General features: G+C 37.4%; 1 protein-coding gene across 2 annotated transcripts in view; it reads left to right on the forward strand.

The window, feature by feature from the left end:
• Positions 1-2,522: 2,522 nt before the first annotated feature.
• PHIP (pleckstrin homology domain interacting protein) overlaps positions 2,523-11,748 on the forward strand; it is a 137,520-nt gene continuing 128,294 nt past the window's right edge. For both annotated transcript variants that reach the window (XM_012809525.2, XM_023517264.1), the window contains exon 1: positions 2,523-2,527. The gene's annotated coding sequence lies outside the window, so the exon portion shown is untranslated. The remainder of the gene's footprint in view (positions 2,528-11,748) is intronic.

The raw sequence follows: 11,748 nt of genomic DNA on the forward strand, positions 1-11,748 counted from the left end.
TTCAGATTGTTTCTATTGGCATATTAAGAAAACAGTTTAGGTTTTCCATCTTTAAATTAAGACGTTAACTTTTTTTAAACCGAATTATAGATTTAGATTTGAGTTTCAAATTATCTTAAGTAAATAATGTTTTAAAGAGGATATTTTACTGCATAACTTTTCCTTAGCACATAACTAGATTTAAAAACAAAACTAAAATGTGTTATTTTAAGAAGTTAAATTTTGTCATTTTACTTTATTTCAAATTAATTTTTGTAGCACATTCCTGCTTTGGTTTATGGAAACCTTAATTCTGAATAGTTTTTGAATAGCAAGATAGAATTAGATAATAATAAAGAAAATTTGGAAGAGTAATATTACATTTAAATGACAACTTTATTGGTAATTACATTGATAATGAATTATTACCTAAATGAGTTCTTAACGATTGACTAGTTCTGAATATAAGACACAGCCTTCATCCTTGTTTATTCACACTTAAGAGTAAATACACCAAGATTAATCTTGACAGGAAGGTTGTATGTTCGTTTTCTTATACTTTTAAGTTTAAAGGAATCATAGGCATTTTAGGGTTATTCTCAGAATAGTTATACAACTTAGAGGATTTGACTTGACTTAAAGGGTAAGTTTTTAGTCATTAAACTTGTGGTAATGGGGGGAAACAGTTCTGAGAAGGAAATTGAATATAATAAAAATAATAGTAAACTTGGAATTAGGAGACCTGGGTTTGATTACTATTTCTCCTCTTTTCCAAATGTATGCCCTTGGATAAATGGTTTTAAACGTTAGCCACATACATGGAGGCTGTCGGGTTTGAACCCGGCCTGGGCCAGCAAAAACAAGGAAAACTGCAACAATAACAACAAAAAAGGAACTGGGCATTGTGGTGGGTGCCTATAGTCCCAGCTACTTGGACTTAAGTTTTCTTTACCTATAAAATAGGGAGAACACGTATGCTTATTTACTTAGGAAGATTAAATACATTTTGAGAACACTTAGCACAAATACTCTGTTTTTCTGTGGAAAGCTGTTATAATAAGCTTGTAGCAAGAAAATCAGAAAATGCATACTTGCTTTTAAGTATTATAGATAAAATTTAATGCATACTTTGTTACAATGGTAACAGATTTATAACATGGGAAGTTTTTCTTTTTTTGAGACAGAGTCTCAAGCTGTTGCCCTGGGTAGAGTACAGTGGTGTCACAGCTCACAGCAACCTCAAACTCTTGGGCTTAAGCAGTTCTCTTGCCCGAGCCTCCCAAGTAGCTGGGAGTACAGGTGCCCACTGCAACACCCGGCTATTTTGTTCTGTTGTTGTTATTGCAGTTGTCATTGTTTCAGCTGTCCCAGGCCAGGTTTGAACCTGCCAGCCTTGTTGTATGTGGCTGGCACCCTACCCATGGAGCTACGGGTGCTGCCCGTAACGTGGGAAGTTTCAAGGATTTTTAGGGGCTGGAATTTTAATAATAGGTCTTATAGAGTTGACTAGCAATTTTTTTTTTATTTGTAAGTTTGCTAGAATAGATATAAAATAAGAACTGTATTCCTTTAAGCTGGACTTTTAGAATTTAAACTACAAGGTGTCTCAAAAGTCACCCCTACAGTCACCATACTTAGGGAAAATGGAAGTTCATACCTTGATTTACAAAATATTCATTAACTAAATTTTACAAAGTATTCTTCATGTGTTGGCCACCTCTTTGTAAAATTTTGTAACAAATATTTTGTAAATTAAGGTACATCTAGTTACAGCGTACCATTTTCCCTACTTACGGCAACTTTAGGGGTGACTATTGGGACACCATCCCTGCATAACACAAAATTGTGAGAATAGGATGTGAGCACATCTGAAAAATTGAATTTTTTAGAACCAAATTGATGTTCAAGACAAGGGGAATGAAGTAAATAGCTTAGTCAAACAAATCATACTGGTACCAAACATAGATGCATCTTATCTTCATAAAAAATTATTCTGCTAGAGGAAAAAGTGGCATTTCTCAGTCTCAAGTAGTAAGTAGTTGAAATGACTATATTAATCTAACTTTACTTTGCAAAGATCATTTTAAAAGTATCTAATTTTTTTTCGTATTTAGGTCTAAAAAGGTTTTTTTCAACATAAAATGTTAATATGTAGTATATAATAAAGAGTGTAAAGTAATAATTCTGTGTCAGGGGCAATGCCAAAACTTCATATGGTTTACATAATTTAATAATTTATAACTGCTTTCAGAGGTGGTGACTGTTGCAATCCCAGTCATACAGATGAAGACACTGAAGCTCAGACTTAGCAAGTTTAAACCTTGCCCTTTGACTTGAAATTTCTTATTCTAAATTATTGATCATATCTTTAAAAATTGAGTAGAGAAGTTCTTAATGATCAGGTCTGGTAGTATGCAGGAGTTTCCAGATCCTTTATATATTTTCTTCCCACTGATGACATCTTTTTACAATACTTTCCACTGATAATGGCAAAATTTTCTTGACCAGAAAGGATGGCTGTATGAAGCAGCATAGTAACCAGAAACTGGTTTACTCAAAGATGGAGAATAATAAACCCCTCAACGAGCAGTTTCTTTCCTTATCCTTCCCAATCAGCAGTCCTTAAACTGTGTCTATTATAAGTAAATCATGCGTATAAGACCTATTTTTATAAGGCCTCCAAGATAAAGATGGTTATTTCGTTTTTAAAGAGCTGCTGAAAATGTGATGCAGATACTGCATATCCTCCAAGCCTGAAGTATTTACCGTCTGACTCTTTACAGAAAATGTTTGCTGACCTCTACCATGGACAATAGGATGTGAGATTTCACAAGGAGGACAGAGTTTACCAAAGATTATTGTTACCATTGCAAGTGATTTTCACTTGAGAATGAAGGTAGACAGGATGTAAGAAGTTGGAAAAAGCTCTGACTAGCCCCCTTGTCTAGCCAGTATGAGGAATAAATCTCTGTGAGGTGGCACCAGAACTATAAAGCATGCTCTTTAATCTTTTTTTTTTTTTCTTTTTTGCAGTTTTTGGCTGGGGTTGGGTTTGAACCTGCCACCTCCAGCATATGGGGCCAACACCCTACTCCTTTGAGCCACAGGCGCTGCAGCCCATGTTCTTTTATCTTAATGGGAGGAGATAAAATGTTTTGTTTATGAAAGAGGGCATGGTTAAAAAAAGTTGTGCACTACTGATAAATGAGCGTTTAAAATTTTTTTAAAATAGTAATTGCAAATTTTATATTAACCCTTTAATGTGTTTATACCTTTTAATTTTAAATTAAGGATTTGGAAATGTAATCTTAGAAATAATGACAAAAGTAAGGTGATGATTTAGTTAATTTCTTATAGCCATTTGGGGGAGGGTATTTAGGGTTGTTACTATGTCACTGTTTTATTTTTCTATTTCTACCCTTAGATTTATTTATTTAATCTTTTCCCCCCAGATTAATATAAGGGTACATACAATTAGGTTACATTGTTGGTGTTTGTTAGGTAAAGTCCAAGTTCTATTAGTTGAGTCCTTCACCCACCAGGTGCTGTATATCCCTACATTGTACCCATTGGGTGGGAGCTTACTAAATCTCCTCCCCTCTTCTTGAATTTAATTGTTTTTCTCTAGTCTGGACCTGCAGTTGTTCATCTACTCGTTTTAAGTTAGTATTGAGTACATAGGATGCTTGCTTTTCCATTTTTTTTTTTCCTTTTTTTTGAGACAGAGTCTTACTTTGTTGCCCTCATGGCACTCACAGCAACCTCAAACTCTTGGGCTCAAGTGGTTCTCCTGCCTCAGTCTCCCAAGTAGCTGGGACTATAGGTGCCCACCATAATGCCTGGCTGTTTTTAGAGACGGTCTTGCTCTTGCTAAGGCTTGTAAACCTATAAGCTCAGGCAATCTACCCACCTTGGCCTTCTAGGATTCCAGGCATGAGCCAGTGTGCCTGACCTTGCTTTTCCATTCTTGAAATGCTTTACTAAGGAGAACAGTCTCCAGATTCATCCAGGTAATACAAAAGCTGTAAAGTCGTCTCCTTTATTAATCACTGAGTAGTAGTGTTCCATGGTATACGTATATGATAGTTTATCAGTCCATTCATGGGTTGATGGGAACTTGGGTTGTTTCCACATCTTTATGATTGAGCTGTGATGAACTTTCTGGTGCAGATGTTTTTATTTTTTATTTTATATTTTTTTGAGACAGTCTCAATTTGTTGCCCTCAGTAGAGTACTGTGGTCTGGTAGTTTGTAGCAGCCTCAGACTCCTGGGCTCAAGTGATTCTCTTGCCTCAGTCCCCCTGGTAGCTGGGATTATAGGCGCCCACCACAACACCAGGCTATTTTTAGAGAGGACGTCTTACTCTTGCTAGGGCTGGTCTCAAACCTGTGAGCTCAGGTACTCCACCCGCCTTGGGTTCCCAGAGTGCTAGAATTACAAGTGTGAACCACTGAGCCTGGCCCAGATGTTTTTATGATAAAATGATATTTTTTCCTTTTGGATAGATAGCTAGTAAAGGTATTGTGGGATCAAATGGAAGATCTACTTTTAGCCTATTGAGGATTCTCCATATTTCTATCTAAAACAGGCTGTGTTAGGTTGCATTCCCACCAACAGTGTTGAAGTGTTCCCTTCACTGTGCACCCATGCCAGCATCTGCAGCTTTGGGACTTTGTGGTGAGTTGTTCTCCCTGGGGTTAGGTGATAGTTCAAGATGGTTTTGATTTGCATTTCTCTGATAATTGGGGATGATGAGCATTTTTTTCTGTTTTTTGGCCTTTTGGCTGTCTGCTTGAGAAAAGGTTCTATTCATGTTTCTTGCCCAGTGGTTAGTGGAGTTGTTTGCTCTTTTGTTGATTTGCTTGAGTTCTTTATACATTTTGGTTATTAAGCCTTTGTCAGATTCATAACATGGATTCATTTGTTCTCTGGTTCATCTCATTCTCTCATTCTGAAGATTGTCTGTTTGCTTTGTTTGTTGTGTCCCTCCTTGTGCAGAAGCTTTTAAGCTTGATCAGGTCTCATTTATTTATTTTTGTTGTTGCTGCAGTTGCCAATAGGGTCTTCATAAAATCTCTCCCCAGGTTGATATCATTCAGAGTTTTTCCCACACTTTCATCTAGGGTTTTTATCTTTTTGTGTCTTAGTTTTAAATTTCTTATCCTGTGTAAGTTAGTTTTTGTAAATGGTGAGAGGTGCGGGTCATGGCTAGCTAGTTCTCCCAGCACCATTTATTAAGTAGGGATTCTTTTTTCCAGTGTATGCTTTTGTTTATCGAAGATCAGCTGGGGATATGAGGTTGGTTTTATCTCTCGGTTCTCTGTTCTATTCCATACATCTATATCTCTTTTTATGCCCATAGTATGCTGTTTTGATCACTATAGACTTGTAATATAACCTGAAGTCTGATAACTTGATGCCTCCAGGTTTGTTTTTATTTCTTAGAATTGTGTTGGCTATTTGAGGTTTTTTAGTTTCATATGAAATAACTCCTTTTTCAAGTTCTTCAAAGTATGACATTGGCTTTTTAATGGGGATTGCATTAAATCTGTATATCGCTTTGGGTAGTACAGACATTTTAACAGTGTTGATTCTTTCCAGCCCTGAGCATGGTATGGTCTTTCATTTGTTAACTTCTGCTACCCTTAGATTTTTTTAAAGTGTTCTCTTTAACCTGTAGGAACTCAGGCCTTTTTGTTAGTTTTCTTAGTAGTGAAAGTGAACTGTAAGATATTTCTCTCTCTTTTTGGTTCAGTTTAATGTCTGTGTTGAAATTTACTCAAAACTTCTGTTTTATACCTTGCTCATATCTTGTACATTGGTGTATACATATGTTTTAGTCAGTAGTTAGGTAATCTGTGAGAAAGTATGAACGTAGGCTTTGGAGTCACAGTGCCTTGATTCGACTTTCATCGCTACCATCTACTCCTTGTGCATGAGCTTGAGAGGACTGTTAATGTCTTTTTGTACTGTAATTTCTTTGTAGAATGGGAATAACAATAGTATGTACTTTTTTTTTGTTAAAATAGTTAACTAAGCTTTTACATGTGAAACTTACACTATCAGAGGGTCTTGCCCTTAGTGTGCAACCAATATGTGGTAACTTTGGTATTGTTGTTAATATTACGACACGTAGCTTTATAATTTGGTTCTTTTTATGTGTTGAATATCTTAAGAATTTGAAAGCATGTATGGTTATAGAAAGTAATGGATATCTTAAAAATTGAGCATGTTGAGTTTTCGCCCCAAATAATACTGTACAACAGATGACTAAGAATCTATATACAGTAGTAGATCCTTCAGAGCTGACCACCTCCCCTCAGGAATTGCAGTTTTTCCTAGCGTGGCCATGCCCCACGTGTACAGGTCAGTTGGGGAATCCTGGCCCCTTATGTTGAACACCTCAGTGTGTGGGTCAGTTTGTTCTAGTCCTTTGGGTGGTCCATTTATAGAAGTTCTACTGTACAGACTTTATGGATAAGGGATTTTATTATGATAGCATTTAAAATGATTCTTTTCGTTATTTACTGGTAAAATAAAAGTTAATTTAGACTAAAAAACTTCAGTCATTATTAAAGATTGGGTTCTTACTAACCTGAAGAAATCATGTATAGTCATAAGTAAGCTATTTAGCCTTGCTAAATCATATGTGTAGCCATAAATAAGCTATTTTAATTTTTAAATGTTTTTGTTTTACATTTTAAATACAGACCGTAGTGCATGGATTCATATTTGTAAAGAATATAAATATAATTAATAGATTTATGATGAATACTATTTAGAAAAAGGCAATATTAAAGATAATCTTATTGTTCTGTGTGTAAATGAGAGGGTTATAGCAGGGAGCAAAAAGACTCATGGCCACTGTTCTTTTGGAGATTGTGGTAAAATAGGGAAGAAAAACGGAATGATTACACTTATATGCATCATCACAAACTGATTTATGAATTAAAAATGAAGAGTCAAACTATACAACCCATAAAACATACGAGGAGAGTCTAGGAAAACAAAGGAAATTACATTGGAGAGAAGATCTGAGGCACATGGAAGGAAGAGCTGTCTGGGCACAAGAAGGTGGGGAATTGCAAAGAGTACACCACATGGGAGAATCCTAATAGGAGAGAGAGACACAGTAAAGCTCCTGAAGTAGGCTGGCGCCTGAAATGTGGAGCATGACCGTAGGAGTAGGGCTGAGAATGTGCCAGGTAAAGTTAGAAAAAGGAGGAAACCACCATATGTGCTTTCCTGGTATTGTAGACCCCGTGTCAAGGATTTCATTCTTTACCCAGAGGGTAAGGAAAGGCTCTGAAGTGTTTTAAGTAGGGGTGACTTAACTAGATAGATGTTTTGGAACAGTGTATTCTAATTATAATATGCAGTAGGTTTGATGAGATAGATAGAGGGTATGAGTGGATGTGGGAAAGATACAAGGTAGAAGTTTTTGCTTAAGTAATTTGAGCTTGGGCTGTTAAAGAAATGGGTAGATGGATTTAAGGATAGGAAGGAAAAAAATCACTTGGATGTTGATGATGGGAGGGAGGAACAGCGGTGGATAGATGGTTTTGACACTCACCAAGGTAGGGAACATTTTTAAGGGGAGGGAGTATTGGCATGAGGATGCAGGAGTTTTTTGTGTATGTCCAGTTTAAGTGCCTTGTGGGACTCTATAAAGAAAGGTGTCTTAAGAACGTTTGAGATGAAAGTATAAGCTATACACAGAAAATTGGGCATCATTGCAATAACAGTTTGTAAGGAAAGTGTATCCAGTGAGAAGAAAGAATGGTCTGGAACTGTGTTCTGGAAACAGGACCTTAAGAAACTTCACTGTTTAGTGCCAGGTAGAAAAGGAGAAGCCTCAAAATAAATGAGGAGGAATGGTTAGAGAGGTAGACGGAAAGCCCAGCAGTGCCACAGAAGTTAAGAGAAGACAGGGTTTACAAAGGAGAAAGTGTTCAATAACAGGTTAAAAATTACTGAAGCATTAAGGTCTAGAGTTAAAAATGCTTTTGGATTTATGAACAATTAAGGTGAATTTTTTGCTAAGAGGTTTTCTTTGTGAAGTTAGGAATATGGAAGCTACTTTGGAAGCTAGTATGGAGCAGGCAGAGGAGCTGGGATATGAAATGAGAGTGACTGTGGATCATTCTTTAAAAGCATGTTTCTGGAGAGGAACAGCAAGCGAAGGTGGTAGCTGGAGGATTTGAATGGGGAGGTGTTGCATATAGGATTTAGGCAGGATTTTTGTTTTTTTCCTAAGGTGGAAGCAAAGTGACAGTGTTTGAACTGTAGGTATAGAGGAGAGTGCTAGTAGAGAGGGAGTTAGGAATGTATGGGAATGTGGATTTCTGTGAATTTAGAGAAGTTAGGATTCAAAGCCTAAGTAGAGAGATAAGATCTTAAATATTAAAATGACCTTTTAATAGAGCCAGGTGTCTATGAAGTTTTGATAGAGGAGAAACCCTTAGCTTTTTAAAAAATTCCCCTAGGGTAGGTCATGGGCTGAGAAAATGAGGAATGGGAAAGAAGACTCAGAAGAATTTATCCCTGGGGAGGGCGGATGGTAAGGGCATGTCTGTCAGCTCCGTTTCCTGTTGCTCTTTCCAGAGACCTTTCATGGTGGCACCTCAGCACCATGTGGAGGAAGTGAGTAGAGAGTGAGGCAGCGGCAGTGCCCTGATGGCTCTGAAATTATACTTCAGAACACCTGTATTTTCATCTGTTTTGTCTAAATTTGGTTTGAGATGTGTTCTATGGCTTTAAAAAATGTTTGAAATCATTAGAACAAAAAATTATACCACATAAAGTAAGCATTTTTTTTTACATCTAATTTTATGTGATGGGACAGGTACTTGAGTATTTTGGGAATGGGGAAGGCAGTAGTTCCTTAATAGTCTTAAGTGTTCTTTGATCCAACTAATACTTTATTAAGCACTTTAAGTAGTAGTATATTAGCTGTTGTGGTAGACAGGTCTAAACAAGGCCTAATCCCATGTTTTCTTACATAGCACACAGACAGTTAAAGCAGTAATTTCAGTATAGTGCAGGGGACTTATGAACCACCAAAATAGACCCCAACTAGAGGTAAGACTTACTATACACATCTGTGTATTTCTTTGGGGAAGAGAATCATAGCTATTGTTGGGGTCACTGAGGTCTAGGTATCAGAATATATTAAGAATAATTAATATGAACGGTTAATATGTTATTTAGTACTACAGAATGCTAAGGGTATAAAGGGACATTTGAAGAGAGGATCATGTACTGTGGGAACAGAAAGAATGTCCAAAAAGAAGGACTGGGGTGTTGTTAATAGGTCGTGGAAGGCAGTGAGGCGTAGCCTGAAACATGCAGGAGAATGAGGGCTGGAGGTGGGTGCGTGAAGAGAAGATCGCCAGCAAGGTGAAGTCTCAAAAGCCAGAGAAAGCATGAGTTCTAAGAACTGAAACTCTCTCTTCTAACTTTTAAATGGAAGTTGATTTTAAAAACTTAAAATATTCTAAAATATCAAAGAAATCTTTAGTCAGACAAAGTGCATTCATAATATTTTATTAAAAGATAGAATTCTGAAGTAAGGCTTTTGAGTTTTCGCTACTTGAAAATGTATTTATCCCGCGAACGCTAAAACAGAATCATACCAAAACTGAGGTCAATAAATACTGAATTTCATCTTGTTAAAGTAAAAATTTTAAAAGGAATTTTGATCAGTTAAGTCACATAAGAATAATCATAGAAGTTCAGAACTGGAAGGAATGTTATAAATATTTTAGACTTTTTCTTTTAATTTTTTTTTTTCCTGCAGTTTTTGGCCTGCGCTGGGTTTGAACCCACCACCTCCTGCATATGGGGCTGGCGCCCTACTTCTTTGAGCCACAGGCGCCACCCTCTTTTAATTTTTTTTTTTAATATCACAAATGTAATTATTGGGATGGTTTCCCATTTCGTCTAAGCAGGGTACTTTTAATGCTGCTTTCTTTTGAAGGAACATCCTTCTGTATGTCTGGCTTTTCCTCCTGTAGGCTGGCAGAGGACCCAACACACAGAATTACTGTTTGTGCATGACTAACTATCCTGGAGATTTATTTTATTTTATTTTTTTATTAAATCATAGCTGTGTACATTAATGCAATCACAGGGTACAGTGTGGTGTTTTCATATACAATTTGAAATACTCTCATCAAACTGGTTAACGTAGCCTTCATGTCATTTTCTTAGTTATTAAGACATTCATACTCTGCTTTTAGAAAGATTTAAGATTTTTTTTTTTTAATTTCATATTAATATGAGGGCACAGACAATTAGGGTACATTGTTTGTTAGGTCAAGTCCAAGTTGTATTTGAGCTCTTAACCCAGGAGATGTGCCATATACCCTTACATTATGTCCATTAGGTGAGAGCTCACCAATCCTCCCCCCTTTAAGGAGAATGTTCTCCAACTCCATCCTGTTTAATACAAAAGATATAAAGTCTCCATCTTTTTTATGTCTCAATAGTATTCCATGGTATACATATACCACCATTTATTAATCCATTCTTGTGTTGATGGGCACTTGGGCTGATTCTCTGTCTTGGTGGTTGTGGATTGAGCTGTGATAAACATTCTAGTGCAGATGTCCTTATGGTAAAATTTTTTTTCTTCTGGGTAGATGCCTAGTAATGAGATTGCAGGATCAAATGGAAGCTCTGCTTTTAGTTCTTTGAGGATTCCCCATATTTCTTTCAAAGAGGCTATAGTAGTTTGCATTCCCACCAACAGTGTCAAAATGTTCCAGATCCATCAGGGTGACAGTGGACTTCTGAAACTTTACAAGCCAAAAGAGACTGGTCTGGTGACTTTATAGCATCCCTGGGCATTTCACACCCGTGAAGTAGGAATCGGGGCTCTACACCAGCTGCTGCTTTTTGTTTCCTCTTCTTTTCTGGAGAGGGAAGAATGAGACCCTTTGTGAGAGACATATTCTCCTATGGAGGCAGTGACCCCCAGAAAGGTCTCACTTTATTTATTTATTTGTTTATTTAAGACAGAGCCTCAAGCTGTTGCCCCGGGTAGAGTGCCATGGCATCACAGTTCACAGCAACCTCTAACTCCTGGGCTTAAGCAATTCCCTTACCTCAGGCTCCCAAGTAACTGGGACTACAGGCACCTGCCACAACGTCCAGCTATTTTCTTTTTGTTTATAGTTGTTCTTGTTGTTTGGCAGGCCCAGGGTGGATTCCAATCTGCCAGCTCTGGTGTGTGTGGCTGGTGCCTTAGCTGCTTGAGCTACAGGCACCACGCCTTACATTTTATTTTTAGATAAATTATTTTGGGGAAAATTAGAGAAATGTATAGGAACAATTTTAAAAAAACTCATTTTAATATACTTTTAATTACTTTTTCTGTTTTATTTAGCTAATTATACAAGTGTTTCCTAAAATATGTTGTGTTTATGATAGGTATTATAAGGAAAAAAGGGATTCTGTAGCTAAATGAGTTTGGAAAACTGAATTAAGATTAACTAGACTGGCTCGGCGCCTGTGGCTCAAGTGGCTATGGCGCCAGCCACGTACACCCAAGGTGGTGGGTTCGAATCCAGCCGGGCCCGCCAAACAACAATGACAGCGGCAACCAAAAAATAGCCAGGCGTTGCGGCGGATGCCTGTGGTCCCAGCTACTTGGGAGGCAGAGGCAGGAGACTCGCTTGAGCCCAGGTGTTGGAGGTTGCTGTGAGCTGAGATGCCACGGCACTCTACCCAGGGGGACAGCTTGAGGCTCCTGTCTCAAAAAAAAA

Source organism: Otolemur garnettii, unplaced genomic scaffold (genome assembly GCF_000181295.1).
Source record: "Otolemur garnettii isolate 467f Iridium unplaced genomic scaffold, OtoGar3 scaffold00107, whole genome shotgun sequence".
Taxonomy (NCBI): domain Eukaryota; kingdom Metazoa; phylum Chordata; class Mammalia; order Primates; family Galagidae; genus Otolemur; species Otolemur garnettii.